Here is a 21117-nt window from a genome sequence, read left to right on the forward strand (position 1 = left end):
ATTTATTTATAATTATAGCCATCCTAATAAGAGTGAGTAGCTTGGTAGTTGTTAATCGAGTGGGGTAAAATGTTCCCCATAGGATATTTGACAATGTCTGGAAACATGTTTTGTTTATCATAATTCAGGTGGAGATAGGTATTAGATATTGGGAGCTAGTGGAGAAATTTTAGGGATATTGTTACATAGTCACAATGCATGAGACAGCCTCCACAACAAATGATCATCTTGCCTGGAATGTCAAAAATGCCAATGCTGAGATAGCTTTCTCTAGACACATGGGCAGTAATCAGAGTTAGGCTTCTGGTACTCATTCTCATTTTTTTTTAACCAATATAATAGCATTATGATTGAAAATAGTTTCTTTAGCACTGGATAGCACCAATGACTGTGTTTCTCTAAAATAAAATGAAATGCAAGATATTGCAAGGGAAAAGATACTATGCTAAAATTGGGACTGAGAAATTAGCAGGCTCATCTGATGAGCCATTTCTAGAAATCTCTCAGCTAGGATGACAGCACTGCCACTTGTGAGATTGCCTCAAATCAGACTTTGTATTAAACTTATACCAAGTCAGAAGTTCCATGGAAATTTCCACAATATTTCTAAACTTTTGGGAAACATAAAATCTACATATAATTACAGTCTGTAGATGAATAATTTAGTAATCACTCATTAGAGGTACATTCAAGACGTGTTAACATAAGCATGTATGAATTGCACAGACATTCTTCCTGCAATCTGAAGAATATAACTAAGTGCACCTACTATGTGCAAGATACAGTGCTAAACTTAGAAAAACATAAAATGCTTTAAAAATATCTTGAGTTTGTGGAGGATAAACATGTTTTTAGCATAGACTTATGAAACGGTACCATGCAATAAAAATGTCACGTTTAAATATTTAATAGTAAGTAGAAATGTTCATGATATAATAATAATTGAAATAATGGCTTACAAAAGTAGTAGTATAAATGATGCAAACCAGATTTTATGAATTATATTTGAATGTATATTATGTATGTATATGAAGAAAAGAATTAAAACACATCTGAATGGTAGCTGAGTTTCTGGGGAATTGCTAGTTATTTCCCATATTCATTAGATTCTAATCTGAAATAAACAACAATAAGAATTAAAAACAAGATTAACCTATCTTAAATGATTGTCAACTCCCTCCTCCCCCTGTCAAGAAAAACAATATCTGCCCTGACCCTTTGCGTTTGGGGGTGAGAAAAAGAGAAGATGGAAAAATAATTCAGAAATGAACCTCATGAGTCATTTGGTTGAGACAATTCATGGAAGTCTATTAGGAAACAATGATAAATCTGAAATTGATCAAACACTGCACTCCACAACTTTCAGGTATACATCAGTCACCCAGGAGTCTTATTAAAATGTACATAACTGATTGTTGGTCTGGGCTGAGGACTGAGGTTCCAATTTCTAACAAGGTTCCTGGGCATGCTGGTGCTGCTGGTGCTGCTGGTCCACGGACTACACGTGGAGTAGTTGCAAGAAATTCAGGGATCAATCTTGACTCTGTTATTTATCATTTTGTTAGCTCTGGTTGGTGATTATAAAAGTGGTATATTGCATTTGTGTTCATATTAAAATTCATACAAACCTTTACATGGAATACTTACAATCAAGACAATATTTATCTTCAGTTTTATAGAAGCAGAATGTTGAAGTGACCTGCTAATATCACACAGCTGGTGAGTGGCTGCATCAGACCACAGGATTCAATTTTAGCACTGTGCTGTCATGTCATATCACTAGCTATACTTCTATCTGATTTCCCTCATCACTGAATTGGGGATACAGCTCATCCTGTGCTGGTAGAATACACAGTTGTTTGGTTAAACAACTAAAACTATGTATGTTGGGATGTTACAGAATAACAAGGATAAATGTGTGCAATCCACCATTACTTTGGAAATTGAAATGGAGATTATTTTTGCCCCTACTTTAATAAAGAATAAGATTCATTCCCAGCTTGTTTGGAAGGGCTATAAGCCTTTTTATTGAGACTGGCTGCTGAGCTGCAGAAGGAATATTTTATGCCTGGATTGTGCTCCTCCTCAGGATCCAATGGATTCCCTTCATCCAGGGCAGAACACATTCAGGCACAGAGAGGATCATCTCCCTTTGCATCTTATTTGTGACTTGGGCTGGTGAACAGTGAACCTGCTTCAACTCAGACATAGTCACTTCCCATTCTTATCTGCCTGCTGTGTTGAAAGCTGACTTGAGGGCCTTCCCCACAATGTGTAGCCATAGAAGGACCTGGGAAATGTGTTTCCTGGCCATTGATCAGAGATCAAAATGGCACAGAGAATTATGACACCTTAGACAAGGGTCAAGGACTAACCTCTTTTTAAAATTTCCGATAAGGGTACAGTTTGCATCTTCCTTCATCATAAGCAATGCCAATTTGGTTAATTCTACTTTGTTTCTAATGGTTACTTGCCCATACCTAAAATTCATTAACGAGTATTTGTATGTGTGTGTGTTAGGGGCATGTATGCGTGTGTTGGAAAGAATTGTGGGAAGGATAGGGTAAAAAAAAATCAGAAAAATATCAGTGCATTTTTCCAGGCCTCACAGAGGAGAAAAGAGAGAAAATGTAGGAAAAAATTTATTTATTTCCTAAAATGTATAAGACTTTCCAATGGAAAAAAATTCACTTCTAAGATTGTACTATAGATGGATTGATTTACTGTTATCTAGAATTATGTGCATTTGACAGCATAATAGGAATGCTCTTTTCTTAAGGTCTAAGGTGCTAGAGCTGCATCATAATGACTTTGCCAGGCAGCTTTAGGTGAACAGCCGGAAAACCACTCAGAAATGGAATGAAGGCTTCAATCCCATAAGGCCAGTCTCTGTGACTGCAGGCCAATCCTTACCCAGGAGGATTGGCTATTCTAATCACCTTGAAACCCAATCACCTTCCTTTCTTAGGAGGATGGAAGATAACAGATTAGCTTTGCAGTACTGTGTGCTTTCCCATTGTTAGTGTTAAATTTTGTCTGTCATTATCTTGTACTCATTCGAAGTCCATGAAATTCAGTTCAGATCAAGGACAGGCCTTGTGCCCACTGGGATAAAGGATTTATTTTACTTATCTATTAACTGCATTAAAAAATTACTCCAAATTTAACTGCTTAAAACAATGCACATTTATTATGTCATAGTTTCTGTGAGTCAGGGATCTGGACACAGTTTAACTGGGACATCTGCTTTGGTGTTGCTCACTGGGGACAATCAAGACATTGGTGGGGCTGCAGCCATCTAAGACAACAAGGGAAAGACCCACTTCTGAACTGTATTAGAAAGATACAAGTGAGTCCTTTGTATTATAATCTTAGAATTGACATTCTCTCACCTTCGTGACATTCTAGTTAGTAGAAACAAATTTCTGGGTACAGCTCACCTTCAAGGGGAGGGCATTACACAAGGGCATGAATGTCAGGAAGCAGGGGTCACTGGGAGCTCTTTCAAAAACTGCCTACCACATTGCCCCTGAAATCTTATAGCATTGTTTCCATTGCATCAGAGTTCAAGAAAATCAGAGGATATGATACTGAACAATGCAAATTTGGAGGATCGTCTAAAGGCCTTAGGTTTGAGTCAGTCGGGGCCTCAGAAACAGAATAGGAGAAGGTTCTCTTAGAGGGCTGAGTGCAGTTGTGTGCCAGGTAATTGTGGGGGCTTGTGTTAGTCATTGTGGAGAACACAGAAAAAAATGAAAGTGCACAGTATGTGACTCACCCCATATCCTCTACTTCCTGGCTATTGCTTCATCTTAGAAAGTACTTTTCACTCCTCCTTTTAGAGACGCACAAAGCTCTCCCCCTTCAACATTTGCTTATGGCTATAGAGTGACTTAGTAGGAGGGATGGTCCTTAAACCCATAATTGCCTCACTGAAAAACTTCTTTCTCCCACCAAGTATCCACTACATGACTGTTATGGCTAGACATAAAGTGTCCCCCCAAAACTCATGTGTAAGTATAAAGGTAAAATGATTGGGTTACGAGAACTTGAACCTCATCATCCCATTAATCTGCTGGTAGGGACTAACTGTGGGCAGGTGGGGTATGGCTGGAGGAGGTAGGTCCCTGGAGGTGTGCCTTTGGGTTGATATTTTGCCCCTGGTCTGCAAAGCTGTCTGTGTGCTGTCCTCTTCCACACCCTCCGCCTTGATGCTCTGCCTCACCTCAGGCCCAGAGCAACTGAGCCACCATCTTTGGACTGAGACATCTGACGTTGTCAGCCCCAAATAAACTTTTCCTTCTTGTGAGGTCTTTGGGTCACAGCAGCAGAAAATGCTGCCTAAAACCATGACCTTAAAGAGAGTTTCATTTGAGAGTGACAAACCCTCCTAACACATAAGCAACGACCGTTTCCACTATTGTCTCAGAGTTTATTTAAGTGTCTTAATTTCAGTGTGATACCTCAGATACTCTGAAGATTATAAAAAAAGAACTTTCATCACTTGTCTCTTAAGGATATGGAGCTTTACTTCTCTCAGTGTCCACTCTGGCAAGAGTCTCGCTTCTGATCTTAGAAGTAAGAGCATCCATCCTTCTAGTTGGGAGCTCTTTACTCTTTTTGGGGCAGGTTTCTGTTTTGGAAAACAGTGGGCCATGTGTTTGGCTGCCTGGAACTCAGAGCCAAAAGTATGAGGGCTGTGAAAATATTAATTTTTATTCTCACTTCTGACTCTAATGTGCATACTGTGGATTTCTCTTTACTCTTAGGAGATGTTAATTTCAAGTATATTCTTTCATTTATTATAGATGGTCTCCAGGCAAAGTTTCTCTGTTTTGTTTTTTGTTTTGATGTTGGGGATTGAACTCAGGATGCTTTACCACTGAACTACATCCACAGCCCTCTTTGATCTTTTATTTTGAGACAGGTTCTAAGTTACTTAGGGCCTCACTAAGTTGCTGGGGTTTGCGTTGAGCTTGTGGTCCTCTGCCTTCACCTTCCAAGTTCCTGGGGTTACAGGTGTGTGCCACAGGACCTGGCACTTTTAAGCAGTTTCGAAGTACTTTCAAAACAAAAATGAAATATAATCAATGAATAAAAGTTCATTGTAACCCACTTGAAACTACAAAAAAAATTTAAGTGCTACACTATATCCTAACTAAAAATGCTGCAGGAGCTTATGTGGGAAAAGGTGAGAACAAGGTGGATCGGAGCCCTACTTTGGTTCTTCAGAGTACAAAATTGACCCTTCTATTTCAAGGGCAGGCTTTCGTGGGGTCCTGGAAAAGGATGACCTCGGAATAGCAGATGACTGAGGATAAATGATGTGTAAATTCTAGTGGGTTCTCTAGTGGGTTCTCTGGTCATGGTTTCCATATTTGCCACCTCAACCAATACTCTGAAATTCTTTCTGGAAGGCATGACTACAATGATTGTACTACCAAGACCCATGGAAATCGTGGCTTAGCTGAGATCACACACCTTAGGAATGAAGTATAGGGACCCTGACACCAAATCCAGTTTACTTTATTGGGTCATTTTCTTATCTCCTCAAGATGCTGTGAATGCATAATGCAAAACCTTCTCTGATCAGTAGGTGGCACTTTATGACTTTCAGACAATTGGTTTCTTCTCCACCCACTACTTCTGAATCCTCTTCTCATCTGTTCTTTGTCAAACTGCTCCTCCTTCACACCCTCCTTTTCCCCTTCTATCTTATCTTTCTCCTTTTTTTCTTATTTCACATTGACTCTATTTGTCATGTTGCCATCTCTGTAACTAGGAAGGTTTCACCAGAATTCAAAGCCCAGGGATCTGTCCATTGGGTGGTCTGAATCTTTATGTCAAATTTCCTAGGACTCATTCTCCTGACCAATACCTTCAGCATGAAGATGATACTGATCTTGTCCTTCTCCACTGACTTTGAATCCTCGGGTTTTTACCTGCAAGATTGATGAGAACCACAATTGCCTTATTTGTTCCTTCTCTAAAACCCAGACAGTTTTAGCTATGCCTCACATTGAAAGTCTGGTTCATCTTTTGTCCCTGAACCCACCAACCTTTTGTCTAAGGGCACTTTTCACTGCCTGATATGCTTATTTGTTGACAGGCTTGTTGACATTATGCAAGCTTCATGGAACCATAGACCTTGCTTTGTGTTGTTTGCCACTCAAGCTTTAGAATACCAAGAGTACAATTTGACACATAGTGAGCCATACAGAACTGATCTCCAGCCTTTATACCAGAATTGTGGGCTGAGGTAGCAGCATTACACCTCCCAGGAGCTTGTTGACCTCAGGCCATACTCTAGGCCAAGTCAGAATCTGGCTTTGGTAAAATCCCCCATTGACTTGTGAGCACCATGTTAAGTTGGGAACCTCTGCTCCAGAGCAGACCTTCTACAATAGCAACTAGGGCACACTGCTCAGCTGTGGCCACCAGAATTGGGTCAATGGACTTTGAAGTTTAATCCTAAGACAGGAAGCAGCCTATCTAATCACCCTGATTTTTTTTAAATCATGGTAAAATAGACTTAAGGTTTACTACCTTAGACATTTTTATGTGTACAGTTCAGTAGTTTTAACATATTGCTGTTCAACAAATCTCTAGAATGTTTTCACCTTGCAAAACTGAAATTTACTATGCATTCAACAGCAACCCCTCCCAACTGCCCCTGGAAGCCAGCATTCTACTTTCTGTGTTTCTCTGAGTTTGACTGCTTTAGATATCTCATGTGAGTGACATCATGCAATGTGTCTTCTTGAAACTGGCTCTTTTTTTTTTCACTTAGCATAACACTCTCAGGTTTATCTGTGTCGTAGCCTGTGACAGACTTTCCTTTGTTTTTAAGGCTGAATAGTATTCCATTGTGTGTATAAGCCATGTTTTTTTAAATTTATTTTTAATTTTTTTATCCATTAATCCATGGATGGACATTTGGGATGTTTCCAAGTCTTGGCTATTGTGGACAATGTCTCAGTGAACATGAGGGTGCAGCCATCTCTTTGAGATCTTGTTTTCAATTCTTTTGGACATAGACTCAATGGTGGAATTACTGGATCATATGGTAGTTCTATTTTATTTTATTTATTTTTGAGGTAGAGTCTTATTCTGTTGTCTCAAACGTGTGGTCCTCTGCCTCAGCGTCCTCAGTGGCTAGAATTACAGGCATGTACTATTGCACCTGCTCTATTTTTAATTTTCAAGGTAGCTCCATGTTGTTTTCCACAGCAGCTGCACCACTTAACAGTCTCACCCACAGTGTACAAGTTTCTTCACATGCTCACCAACATTTGAATTTATTTGAATTTCCCTAATGATTAGTGATGTAGAGCATTTTTCCACATACTTGTTGGTCATTTGGATTCTTCTTTGAAGAAATGTCTATTCAAGCCCTTTATCCATTTTTTAAGTCAAATTATTATTATTATTATTATTATTATTATTATTGTTTCTTACTATTTTTGAGTTATAAGAATTCTCTAATTAATATTATGGACATTATCCACTCATCAGATATATAGTTTGCAAATACTTTCTCCCATTCTGAAGATTTTTTCTGTACTCTGTGGACTGTGTCCTTTGCTGAGTGGAAGCTTCTTAACTTGATATACCATTTATCTATTTTTTCTTTATTGCTGCTTTTGGAATCTTATAAAAAATTATTGATATCTTGAAGTGTTTTTCTTATGTTTTCTTCTAGGATTTTTAAAGTTTCTGGTCTTACATTTAATACTTCAGCTCATTTTGAGCTAATTTTTGTATGTGTTGTAAGGAAGGGTATAGCTTCATTTTTTTTGCTTGTGGTTATCCAGTTTACCCAACACCATTTGTTAAAGAGACTACCCTTGAATCATTGGGTAGCCTTGACAAATTTGCTGAACATTGTTAAACCATAAATGTGAGGCTTTTTTTTGTGATATGTATTCTATTCTATTGGTTTATATGTCTATCATTATGCCTGTATCATGTTGCTTTGATTAGCACAGCTTTGGCAAATTTGCTGAACATTGTTAAACCATAAATGTGAGGCTTTTTTGTGATATGTATTCTATTCTATTGGTTTATATGTCTGTCTTTATGCTGTATCATGTTGCTTTGATTAGCACAGCTTTGTAATCTGTTTTGAAATTAGGAGTGAGGCCTTCCATTTTGTTTTTTCTTTCTCCAGATTGTTTTGGTTATTTGGAGCCTGTTGCAATTCCAATATAAACTTTAGGCTACTTTTTCCATTTCTATGAAACTGCAGTAGAGTTTTAATAGAGATTACCTTAAGTCTGTAGGTCACTTAGGGATATATGGAGGCTCCAATCCATGAACATGTGATGTCTTTCCATTTATTTATGTCTTCTTTAATTTTCTTCAAGAATATTATGTAGTTTTCAGTTACAAATATTTCACCTCTTCAGCTAAGTTTATTCCTAAAAAAAAAAGTAAGTTATTCTTTCTGATGTTCCAGCACCACTTTTTAATTCATACAGTGCTGGAGAATGCATACGACAACACTGGTCAGGGATACTCACACTTTTGTGGTCTTGCTAGATAGCAATAATAGCCAAAAGTTGCATAATGATTTCTCTGCTTCATTTCCATTTTCCAAATCTCATAGAAGCTTTTTCTTATGGAGAATCTTAGCTTCATGAAGGAGTGAGAAATATGATTTTTTATTTTCTCCCTTCTCTGTTATAGCTAGGATAGGAGATGGTCTAAGTAAGACAGTCAATGTAGCCATTTCAAGCATGACCAGGGTTAGGGCTCTCCCCATATCCCTTCTTATCCCTTAAACTGGATCTGTGTATCTATCATCTTAATTGTATGTGTTTTGCTACTAAACTAGAATCTTCAGCTTTTTTTCTAGAGGATTATCCTTAAGCTATTGGGGCCAACTACCTTCCTAGTCCCATCTAGGAATTTACCTACTACCTGACTTCCTGCCAATTGCCAATGGACTGAACCAGTGAATTACTGGTACAAGATTAGAGCAGCCCAATTTAGAAGTTAGCCTGAAACATCTTTTTTTTTTTTGGACTGCACACCCCCCACCCCATTCCCTATCTTGCTTTTCCTACTTTCTTTGCCAGTTCCCCAGTGAGTACTTTCCTAGTAAGTACTGGACATGTACTCCCTTGACTTGGGCTCTGCTCCAAAGAACTAGACCTAAGACAGTAAGGGCAGCTGGCTTGGAATAGCCAAGAAAGATCTATGTTCAGATTTGTAACTACATCTCCATATATTGCTTTATTGAAACTGCCAATATACAATCCAGACAACCTCTTCCTTCACCTCTTCCTTCAGCCATAACTTTAACATTTCAGTTAGAGGAATAGATTTTGCTTTCTTCAATCGGATGTATTTGGTGACAGTGCTTGGTGATTATAAGTTTATTATTCCCTGAATGCTTAAAGAAAAAAAATGTTCCTTCAAATTAGTTCCATTGCTTCTAAGTCTTTTTCTTTAAAAGAAAAGCTTTCTTCTTTCTCATCTCTTCTCTTTTCTTCCTCCCAAAAGTTTTTTTTTTAATATCTGTTAAATAAATGACATTGGACATAAAATCAACCTTATCTAAACCTACCAGGTTGCTGATGGGGAAGGAATGGATCAACACACACACACACACACACACACACACATCCCTCTCTCAGTGTATTTTAGTTAGATTTTTCTTATTTAATATATAGAGTCAGAAACATCCATTTACCTTCCAAAGGTCATATGATTAGTGTCTTTATGAGGATTGCATGCTACCCAAGTGAATTAGAGATATTCAGAGCTGAAAATGACCTACAACTATAATGATTGTTTTCCATTATTTTCACAATATTATCTGTTGTACCCCAGGAATTGTGCAATTGTTTCACAGAGGTCTGATGTCCTTCCTTATATTTAAGTAAAGCAGCTTTGAGGCAATTTGTTTTACCATTTAGACTATAAGAGATTCTGTAGGAGAAAAAATTTTCCTTATATTAGAAAAGTTTTTGAACAATCACTGTAATTCATCCTCTCATTTTATAGAAGTTATTTTTCAAATGTTATGAATAGCCTGAAAATCATTGTACAATTGGTTTAGTTAATCTGTATCAGTGTAATACAGTAGTGTAAACCAAACTCTATTCAATAATCCCTGAGATGATTATCTAAATACGGGGCAGATATTCAAGTTTTCCTGTTTCTTAGTTTGCTACTAGTATGTGAAGATGTTCTCAGCCTATTCATAGAAGCCTGAATGAAGAACCACTTGCATTAAGAGCAATGGTTCTTTATGGAAGTAATTTTAATCTAGGAGGAAATTATCAAGGGAACTAATACAAGTAGATAGAGGAAAAAAAAATCTTTGTAGTCTAAAATTCTAAGGACCTCTTATTTTTTCCTCCACATACTGAGTGTAACTTAATGGAAAGCCCTTAGCTTCTTGGCATCGGGGTTGTCAACTCAAGTGCTCAGGAGCTCAGAAGTATTGTACATCGGCCAACAGGATGGATACAAAGCTTAAATGGCCATGTACCCTCAGTTTGCAGGGGCCAGCTTCAGTTGATTGTGGCTATGTAGAAATCACAATGGAGAGACTTTTTTTTCTCATAAGCTCTATATTGGTTTTTTATGTGAATTTTAAAATATTATAAACTCAGATTTTTAAAATAATTTTGTGCCTGCTAAAGAAACATCCATAGTCTGAACAGGCCCGAGAGTTGCCCATTGTATTCTGTGTTTTTTAATTAGTGTATATTGAATGATTATAATATTATTGGAAGACAATTTTTTTCTTTTAATTTTGATTGAAACACATAGAATGTATAAGAATAATCACATATAATCCATATGATAGATATTTCAAAAAAATATTCAGATGTTTTAACAAACTCAAAGAAAGACACATTTTAAAATTTATTATTTTTTTATTAAAGATCTATTGAGTCTTGGGCTGGATCTGTAGGCTCTTTTGTGACTAACTTATCCGTATTTGGTTATCTTGGCCCCACCCTGTTAATCATCTCATTCTCTGTGGAAGAATGAGCTTATTTCCTGAAAAACATAGCCATGAAAAGAAGAGACTTTTACTGCCTTCTCTTTCACACTTCATCCCCAATGAAATAGTGATCACTTCCAAAATGGATTGTGTGTTTGTCGAATCTGTGGTTTGCAACTCTGCTTCCACCTGGTCTTGACATATTTCTAAATGCAGCATTAGGCTGATTTTTCTGCTTCTCTCTCCTCCCTCAAACAAAGACTTGAATCTAAAGAGGCAGAGAAAAAGGTACATTTGAAAAGAGTGGTCAGGACAAAACAGAATAGGGCTGGAAATCAGAAAGGGGAGTCGATGGAGTGGTTAATAGGAGGGAAGGGGAAAGTAAAAATGAGAGGAGACTTTCAAGAGAATTGTGGACCTGAGGCTGGCCCTTTGCTTTTATCCTGCTGAGTTTGGGATTTGTCTATGTCTCTGAGAATCATCCATTTTCCCCCAAATTGCCCTGAATGGAAATGAATGAGCTTTATGAAGAAAAGACTTATGGATAGAAATAATCATTCTTTTAGCAACTTTCTGACGAAAAAAATTAGCAAGCTTGTGAACTAAGAAAACACTTATGGATAGAAGCAATCATTCTCTTAGCAACTCTCTGATGAAAAAAAATAGCAAGCTTGTGAACTAAGAGATGGTACTCAGTGGTGAAGGGCTGACATCATGAGTCAAACAGTAGTGGGTTTGTGTCTTGGTTTAGTCCCTTCTGTACAAACTTGATCAATTTACTTACCTTCTTTAGTCTCAATTGCCTTTGTGTAAAATAAGTACCATATTAATTCTTCTCTTATAGGGAAATGAGTTATTGGCACAAGGAAATTGCTCAATAGCGGCTAGCAATTTATAAGAAAAAGAATTTCTGAAAAAGAGGGGCAATGGTCAATGTATATTTTTTCAAACACCTAGCCAGGGCATTTTTTTTGTGTGTTGAGACGTCAGCTATCTTTCATATAAACAATAATTAGACACCACGTGAGTGCAAGTAAATGAGTTGTTTGTATATTAGTAATAAAATGTATTATCTGTTTTTATGTCTATACTAGCACAATAGATATTAAAAAAGTGTTAGCTTGAATGCATGGTAGAGATATGTAAGGCCAATAAAACTGGGTGCCTCTGTCCAGAGGGAACAAACGGTAGGGAGCCCACACTCTTAGTAGCAGCTACTGAACGGAAACTTAAGTTTGAGTTCAAAATTCTGATTTTGAGGCAGCCATAAATCTCCAGCTGTCCTTGGTGTATGCTTTTATTTAATAGATAAAGGTTAAATAAAAGTCAGCAATTCATGCAATAATTCCCTACTAAACCTTTTGTGATCTTAGAAAACTGGTAAACGTAAAATTATCATGACTGTTTTCCTAAACCCCTTAGTCTCAAGTTTTATATGAATTAGCACTAAAAGGACAGCAAACCACCTAAGACCTCTGTTGCGATAATGATTTGCCTATCCTTCACCCTCTGAACCTTAAGAAATCTCCGGTTATGCCAGAATCCCCAGATTTGTCCAACTTTGCTTTTACATGAATTTTGTCTCCAGATATATTTATTTTGGAGAGGTGATTTTTTTCAATTATACTACTTTGATGTTTTTTTGGTTTTTCAGAAGCATTTAGGATTAGTGACAGAATTTTCATTCTTTCCTCCCATGGCCATTTTAAGCCTGTTAAATCCTTGATGCCTACACACTCTGATTGTGAAGCTAATGAACCAAGGCCCAGGGTGGTTACTCTCCAACTATTAAATTTAATCCAAAGAACATGCCTGATTGCAAACAACCTTTCCAGTCAAAGACAAAGAGAGATTATTCATTAACATGGCTTGTTTTCCAACAGGCTCCAGGCCAGATTTCACTCAGGGATCTCACCAAGGAAGACTGCTTTGATTCCCTACCAATTGGGCAGTAAAGCCACAGAGGCCAATGGCCTCCTGCGGGTTTTAACTAGTGAGGGGGTTGGCAAACTATGTCCCATGAGCCACAATTGATCTGCTGCCTTTTTTCTTTTTTGATGTACCATGAACTAAGACATATTTGCACATTTTTAGATGATTGCGGGGAAATTCAAAAGAACATTTTGTGATAGCCTGAGTATTATATGAAATTAGAATTTCAGCACCCATAAATAAAGTCTTATTGGAGCACAGCCATTCTCTTTTATTTGAGTTTGTATACGACTGCTTTCATCCAAATCTAGCAGCAGAGTTGTGACAGACAGCATATGGCTTGCAAAACATAAATTAATATCTTACCCTTATACAACATGTTTTCTGCTTCCTGTAGATAACCCAACCTGATGCTTGAGTTATCTACCACTTACTTGAAGGTGGGGCTGTGTTCAGTGAAATCAGCCCCGAGGGGCCTTCCGGGTTGGACAGAGAAAAGGACAGAGGAACTGACATCAGACAGACCTAAGTTTGAGTCCTGGATCTTCCACTGTGTAGTTGTAAATAACCTTAGGCAAAGTATTTTATCTCGTGGATTCTGTTTACTCCATTCTAAAACGAAACTGTTAAATTTTTATTCTTGAAGGGTTGCCTTGAAATCAATCAATCAATCTATGTATCCATCTATCAATCGTCTATCTCTATCATATTGGTTCCAATCTCACTGAGCAAAATTTGTAATATAATAAATAGGTGCTAAAGGAAAAGTAGCTCCCTTTATTTTTCTCTTTTTCCTAAAAGTATTCAGAAAAAAAACTTCATAATCTTTCTTGGAAATGTATTCTTTTCTTACTTTTATATTAAAAAACTATGCTGGGCACCTTATATAAATAACTGCTGTATGTGTTCTTAAAACTGAACGTCTGTTTTATATCAACCATCAGTCTTCTGTGGGATGGAGAATTTCTATTTAATATCTCATATTCTTTGCTAATCCCTAACCTTTTCTAGGATAATCATACAAAGTTCTTTTGTCTTCCTTATGGATGCTATTTTCCCCAATTCTAATCATTTTAACTTCCCCTGGATGTGATCCCTGTTGCACATTCCAGCCCATCTGTTGCATTGAGTGATTATTAACTTACATGGGACCAGTGACCAGATCCAAAATCAAATTCTATGCTCTAAGGTAAGAATCCTCAGTCATCAGTAAAAGAGGACCAAGTTTTTATTTGTTTCAAATCTTAGGATTGCAAAGGAATGACAGATAGGCACAGCCTGTCTATTTTTTACAGTGTCTATTTTTTACACTGAGGAATGCTATGTATTAAATCCAGGATCCTGCTTGTCTTAAGAATCCAGTATTGAAATCATGGGTGGCCAATATACCTAGAGTGAACCCCTAAATATGTGAATTCATTATAATTACACTGCATGGACAGATGCTTTGTGTCACAGAGTTTCTACTTGCTAAACAAGAAACAGTGCATTTTTATGTTGTAGAACTAAAATTGTGTTCACTTATCTTGATGTTCTGCCTGGCTCTATCTCTGATATTTGGAAATAGAAGAACTCTTTTTCCATTCCATGTGTGTGTTGAACTTCTGATTCAGATTCAACTCAATTTCCTGAACACCTAGTACAGGCCTGGAATCTAATTGTCACTTTTACAGGTCTATATTATTTAATTTTCATGCACTGTGTGAAATAGGTATTGTTAGTGCCATTTCAATATTTTCCCTACTTTTAAATTTTATATTTATTTTTTTTCTTCTGTAGGTCTTTGTATTGAGTTTCTAATTTATTTCTCTCTTCCTATTTTTTCCCCTTCCATTTTTGAGTATATACATATTCTATATCTCTATTTGTTTAGTGCTCTCACTAGGTGTGTTTGTTACATTTTTATTGGTGCATAATAGTTATACAGAATAGTGGATTGTTATTGTGCCATAGTCATTCTATGGCTCTGCAGTATAATTTGAGGTCAAGTATTGTGATACCTTCAGCTTTGCTCTTTTTGCTCAACATTGCTTGGCTTTTTCTGTGTCTTTGATTTTCCTTATAAAATTTAATATTTCATTTTTAGTCTTGAGAACAATATAATTGATATTTTTATGGGGATTACACTGACTTTGAATTTGTAGATTATTTTTGGTAGTACGGGAATTTTAACAATATTAATTCTATTCATCCACAAACATCTTTTATGCCACCAAACAGGTTGTAGCAATTACAAAAATTGTTGAAAGAATTCCAGGCATCTTATGAGTTCTTTATGGAATAAAATTAGAGATGAACAGTAAGAAAAACTGCAGAAACTACGCAAACACGTGGAGATTGAACAATACATTATAAAAGAAATCAAAGGAGAAATTAAATATACTTAGAATCAGATGAAAATAGAAATACAACATATTAAAACATGTCTGTAGCACAGTGAAGGCAGTTTTTAACAGAAAAATTATACCCATGAGTTTCTACATAAAAAAATTATTGCAAAATAACCTAAGTATATATCATAAGATCTTAGGAAAAGGAAGAAAAAACCATTTCCAAAGCCAGTAGAAGTAAAGAGATAATAAGATCAGAGGTGAAGTGATAGTGAAATAACAGTAAAGAAACTAATAAAACAAAGGGTTGGTTCTTTGAGAAGACAATCAAGATTGATAAACTTCTAGACAAAATAACCAAAAGAAAGAGAAGACTCACATCAATAAAATTAGAGATGAAAAATGGAGATATTACAATAGACACCACTGAAATCTAGAGGATCATTGAAAACTTACATTTCAATAAATTAAAAAATCAGAGAAAATGGATAAATTTCTAGATACATATGACCTTGTAAAATTGAACCAAGAAGACATAGAAAACCTAAAGAGACCAACAACAAACAAGGGTATTGCAATAGTTATAAAAAGCCTTCCAACAAGAAAATCCTACAATCAGATGGATTCACAGCTGAATTCTACTAGACCTTTGCAGAGGAACTAATGGCAACACTCTTCAAATTATTCCATGTAACAGAAAGGCAGGGAACATTTCCAAACTCATCCTACAAAACCACGAAAACCCTGATACCAAAAACAGATAAGGGCACATCAAGGAAAGAAAAGTACAGATCAATATCCTTGATGAAGGTAGGTGCAAAAATCCTTAACAAAATTTGAGCAAATTGAATTCAATAGCACATTAAGAAGACTGCACATCATGACCACGTTGGTTTTGTTTCAGGAATCAATGTTTGTACTTAGCATACTTAACTCAATAGGCATAATACATCATATAAATGGAATCAAGGACAAAAATCACATGATTTTTGTAGATGCACAAAATTCTTAAACAAAATTTAACACCCATTTATGATAAAAATCATATATATGACAAACTGAAAGCCAGCATCATACCAAATGGAGAAAAATGGAAGCATTTCCTCTAAAATCAGGAGCAAACAAAGAAGTTCACTTTCACCACTCCTATTCAATATAGTCCTTAAGCTTTAGCCAAAGCAGTATGGCAAGAGAAGGAAATAAAGAGAAACAAATAAAAAGAAATCAAATTGTTCCGCTTTACCCTAGTCATTTTAACATACACAGAATGCTTAGCAAAGCTATCACTATCTTTATTTTTCTTCTGTAAAAAAGCTATTAGAATAATTTACTTCTGACAATCCTTCAAAATTAAAGAATTTTCATTCAATACTTTAATTATAACTTATTCTTGCACATTTCATATTTTAAGAAAGTAATTTATAAAGATACATTCACATATTTACCAATATTTTTCCCTCTTTTCTTCTTGCATCTCAGATTTCACATTTGATATTTTCCTCCTGCTAAAAGAATATTTATTTAAAAATACTTTTCTGAATGATGTTTGGCAGTAAATACTCCCAACTTTTTATGGTCTGAAAATGGTTTCGTTTATCATCAAAATATTAAATGTTCATCATAGAAAATACCCTAAAAATCAAATACCATAGAAAATTTCAAAACCCTACAGAACAATACACATTGTCATGTGTAGACAATCCTCCCTTTGTGTGTTTTTGATGTGCACAGATTTCACTTAATGTGGTTTAATTAAGTAAAATGCATCTCTCAACAGAATTCAAATTGCAGTTGTTATACTTATGGTAATTGCATAAAATATAAATTCTGCTACTAGCTCTTCAGCCTGCGGATTTGACTAAGTATATAACAGGTGCTAATTCAATCAATAACCAATCGTGTCTTGTCATTTGTTCCGATTCTGGCAGTGATGGGTTATTGGACATCTGTTGTTCAGTTCATTTACAGAAAGCAAAGCACGCAGCTCTATTTCTCCTCATCTCACAAAGATGAGCCCAGGCAGCATTTTGCAAGAATGGATATCCAAAAGAGAAAACTGACCAATGAAGATGAAATTGCAGTAGAAACAAAGACGAAAATGCTGCTGTAGATATCTGAATCTCATGTAAATGGAGTTCATGGAAGAAATAGCTTCCTGTGAACATCTTGACAGTACTGATACTTCAAGATGATAGACATATCAGTATAGGAGCTTTGTGAAAAATAAACTAGTTGACATAAATGGGAAATGTCATCGCAGCAAAAACATAGCCAAAAGGAATGATGCTGACAAAATAGCTGATATTTTAAAGACATTAAGTGATATTTCATGACACTGAAGGCACCAAGCATGCAGTACTGAAGGTTGATAAAAACTGAGGAATGAGTATTACAATTGACCAAGATATAAAAAATGTTTACAACAAATTGTAGGTTATCTGATTAGAGAAAGGCCAGCACTGTTCAAACTATACTTGGTAAGTTTTTACAAAGAATTAAACACTTTTTTCTCAAAGTTCTAATGTTTTCAACAGCTATGTATCAAATGAATACTAACTTTACTATTTTTTCCATTTCCCTATATATTTATAATGATCAGAAATAAAATATTTAATGTTTTGACAAAACAATTTTAAAGATCATGAAACAATTGTAATTTTCCCCTTTGGTTGTTAAACTACTATTCTACAAGATTTCAGCATACAAGGTCATTTTTAGGGTTCTGCACTATTGTGCTAAAGCTAGGACCACCTGTGTGTTACCATAAGTGCTAATTTATAAACATAATGTGGCAATCACAATGCTTAAAAATAATCATTGCCATTATTTTACACACAACCTTCTGGTATTTTTGTTTTGTTTCTGGAAAGATCTTTATTTTGACTTTAGTCTTAAGAGTTCGTTTTGCCAGTTATAAATGTTTTAGTTTATAATTTATTTCTTCAGATCATTAAAAGCAGTACTTATCAGGTACATCTTTCTTTATATGTTATTTACAATATTTCATTCTGTAGTATTAACTACCTTTTAAGCAAGTTTAAGGAAGTATTTTCATAGTCACTTACTTTTGTATCAAAATGTAATCAAAGGCACAAAACATTTAAGTTCTAAAACAAGACATTTAATAATGCCTAATTTACTTGAAGTTCCATTTAAGAAAATGCTATTTTAAAAAGCATTTTTCTTTCTGGTCTTTTGGATCCTGTAGAGCTGTCAGATAACTGTGAGCCTATGATTATGTGTTCTGATAGTGAGTTTTCCCACACTGAGAGATGTTCATTCCACTGAGCAATTTCATTAACTACAAAAATATTCCCTGTGGACTTCCATACTTCTTTGAAGAATAATGTATTTGAAAAGGCTTACTGATGGTACACACATTTTCTTGTTTTTTTGTATTTATGCAGACTCTAAACTTGGATTTTCTAGTTAAAAAGTTTGAAACATATTTAACACAATCTCAAACTAGAGCTAAAGTAAATTCAATAGCACATTAAACAATCACTTGTGGGCTGGGGATATAGCTCAGTTGGTAGAGTGATTTGCCAATGAAAGCTGGTGTCAAATGACAATACCTATAATCAGGAAAAAGTGGAAGTCAGTTTAAATTCATCAAATCTAGACTTGATGTCATTGTCACCGGGAGGGAGAAAAGAAACACGTGAAAAAAATCTCCTTCCTCCCATTATGTTTCATGGTAACAGATTTTAACACTTTTGGACACTTCCACTGTTCGTGCTTTTCTTTGCCTTCCCGTACTTTGCTGGAAGAATTTCTTCTCTTTCCAGAAAGTGTGACTCCACTTTTTGAAAGTACTTAAGTTTGTAAAATTTTCTTTTGTTCAGACCTAACATCCTTATTCATAATTGGTATTTTTATTATCCAACCCAACATTGGATAATTGACAACTTATTTATAAAGTTGAATCCCTTCAGATTGATTAACCTTTCTGCTTGGCCTTTTATTTAGAACAAAAACAACAATAACATCAAAACTAGGTAGAGCCTGGGATATAGCTCAGTTGGTAGAGGGCTTGTCTAGCATCCACAAGTCCCTGACACCATAAAACAAACAAACAAAAAACTTGCCAAAATCACTATGTGCATGTGCACATGCATACACACACAGATCTGCAGGAGATGTTAAAAGCTTTTTAAATGTCCCAGCCATACTCTTTAGAATGACAGAATGTTTGTCCAGGGAAATGCCCTCATCAGTTTGGATAACACTAAATAGAGTTGAGATAGTATTCTTCTCACATCAACCAAATATAAACTATCCTTTCTCTATCCTCTGGTCATAAAGACCAAACTGTGCTCTCTGTGAATTGATTGCCTCTGTGCCCCAGGGCATAGGGCCTGAGGTAGATGGTGGCAGTGAATGATAAGTGGAGTACAGTGCCCCCACATCTTCCTTCTGTGTTTGCTGGTTTGTTTCCTGGGAATGGGTGACAGCACTAACTTGGCTATGTCAAGCCAGTTTTTTCACATGTCAGAGTCTAATGTTTCCTTTCTTTGCCTTACAGGAAAATCAAAAGAAGTGAGTGTCTGCATCACTGTACTGTGCTGATCTTAAGTCCTTTGGGTATACACTATGCTGAGGAGTGTCACAACTGGGTCAAATTGTGTTTCCACTCCAAGTCTTCTGAAGAATCTTCATACTGCTTTCCAGAGTGGTTGCACAAATTTGTAGTACTACCAGCAATGTATGAATACACACACACACACACACACACACACACACACACACAGAGGAATATTATTCAGCTGTAAAGAAGAATAAAATTACAGCATTTTCTGGATGAAAATTATGGCATTAAATGGATAGAATTGGAGACTATCACACTAAGTGAAATAAGCCAGTCCCCAAAACCCAAAGGCCAAATGTTCTGATACATGGATGCTTACACACAATAAGGGGAGGGGAGAGAATAGAAATTCATTGGATTAGGCAAAGGGGAATGAAGGGAAGGGGGTGGGGAGAAGTACAGGAAAGGCAGTAGAATTAATTGGACATAACTTTCCTTATGTTTTATATGAATACACGACCAGTGAAACTCCACATCATGTACAACCACAGGAATGGGATCCTAACTAGAATAAGATATACTCCATGCAAGTATCAAAATGCACTCTAATATCATGTATATCTAAAAATAACAGCAATAACAACAAAAACAGTAAAACACTTCAGTGGAATTCCAGAAAAAAGAGCCATGAGTGAAAGCACAAAAGCAAATGGCAGCAAGCTCTTAAAAGATCTCTTGGGTAAAATAGAAGGGAAGCGTGTTTAGTTTTGTCAGTTGCTCATACATTTCAGGCTTTGAATACACCTAAGGCTCATCTCTTCTGAGCCTTCTCTCAGGAATTGAATCCCCTCCACTCCTGCCCAGAGCCTCCTTTGCCTCTGATCCCTCTAGACGCAAGGCTAGTTGTTTCAGGTTTTCAAATTCCTCTTGCGGTTCACAGGAGAGGAGCCATTGACTTTGAAAGCAGAAGACTTGGAATCCTCCCCTCCTACAGCAGGAGCGCTGGACTGGCCAGGAGGAAACCTGCTATCCACTTCCACAGCCACCACTGGCTATTTCAGAGCAAGGTACCTCATTCCCCCAAACCTCAATTTATCTACCTATAGTATGAGGCAAAAATAACTGCCACTAACTTCTTAGGATTGTGTGATTGGAATAAGAGAATGAAGACAAAACTATGTAAACTAGAAAGTATATCCAAAATGATCATAGAGAAGAGATTCATGGTGAGCTCATTCAGGAAACAAACACACTAGAAAGGTGGGAATTCTTTTTTTTTTTTTTCTTGGTGCTGGGCATGGAACCCAGGGCCTTCTGCATGCAAGGCAAGCACTCTACCAACTGAGCTATATCCAGCCCTAAGA

General features: G+C 36.3%; 1 long non-coding RNA gene across 2 annotated transcripts in view; it reads left to right on the plus strand.

Moving 5' to 3' along the window:
• LOC144365425 (uncharacterized) overlaps nt 1–21117 on the plus strand; it is a 61312-nt gene that overhangs the window by 18184 nt on the left and 22011 nt on the right. For both annotated transcript variants that reach the window (XR_013423832.1, XR_013423833.1), the window contains exons 3-4: nt 19751–19930; nt 20694–20820. This is a non-coding gene — a long non-coding RNA (uncharacterized LOC144365425). The remainder of the gene's footprint in view (nt 1–19750; nt 19931–20693; nt 20821–21117) is intronic.

This window comes from Ictidomys tridecemlineatus, chromosome 7, assembly GCF_052094955.1.
Source record: "Ictidomys tridecemlineatus isolate mIctTri1 chromosome 7, mIctTri1.hap1, whole genome shotgun sequence".
Taxonomy (NCBI): domain Eukaryota; kingdom Metazoa; phylum Chordata; class Mammalia; order Rodentia; family Sciuridae; genus Ictidomys; species Ictidomys tridecemlineatus.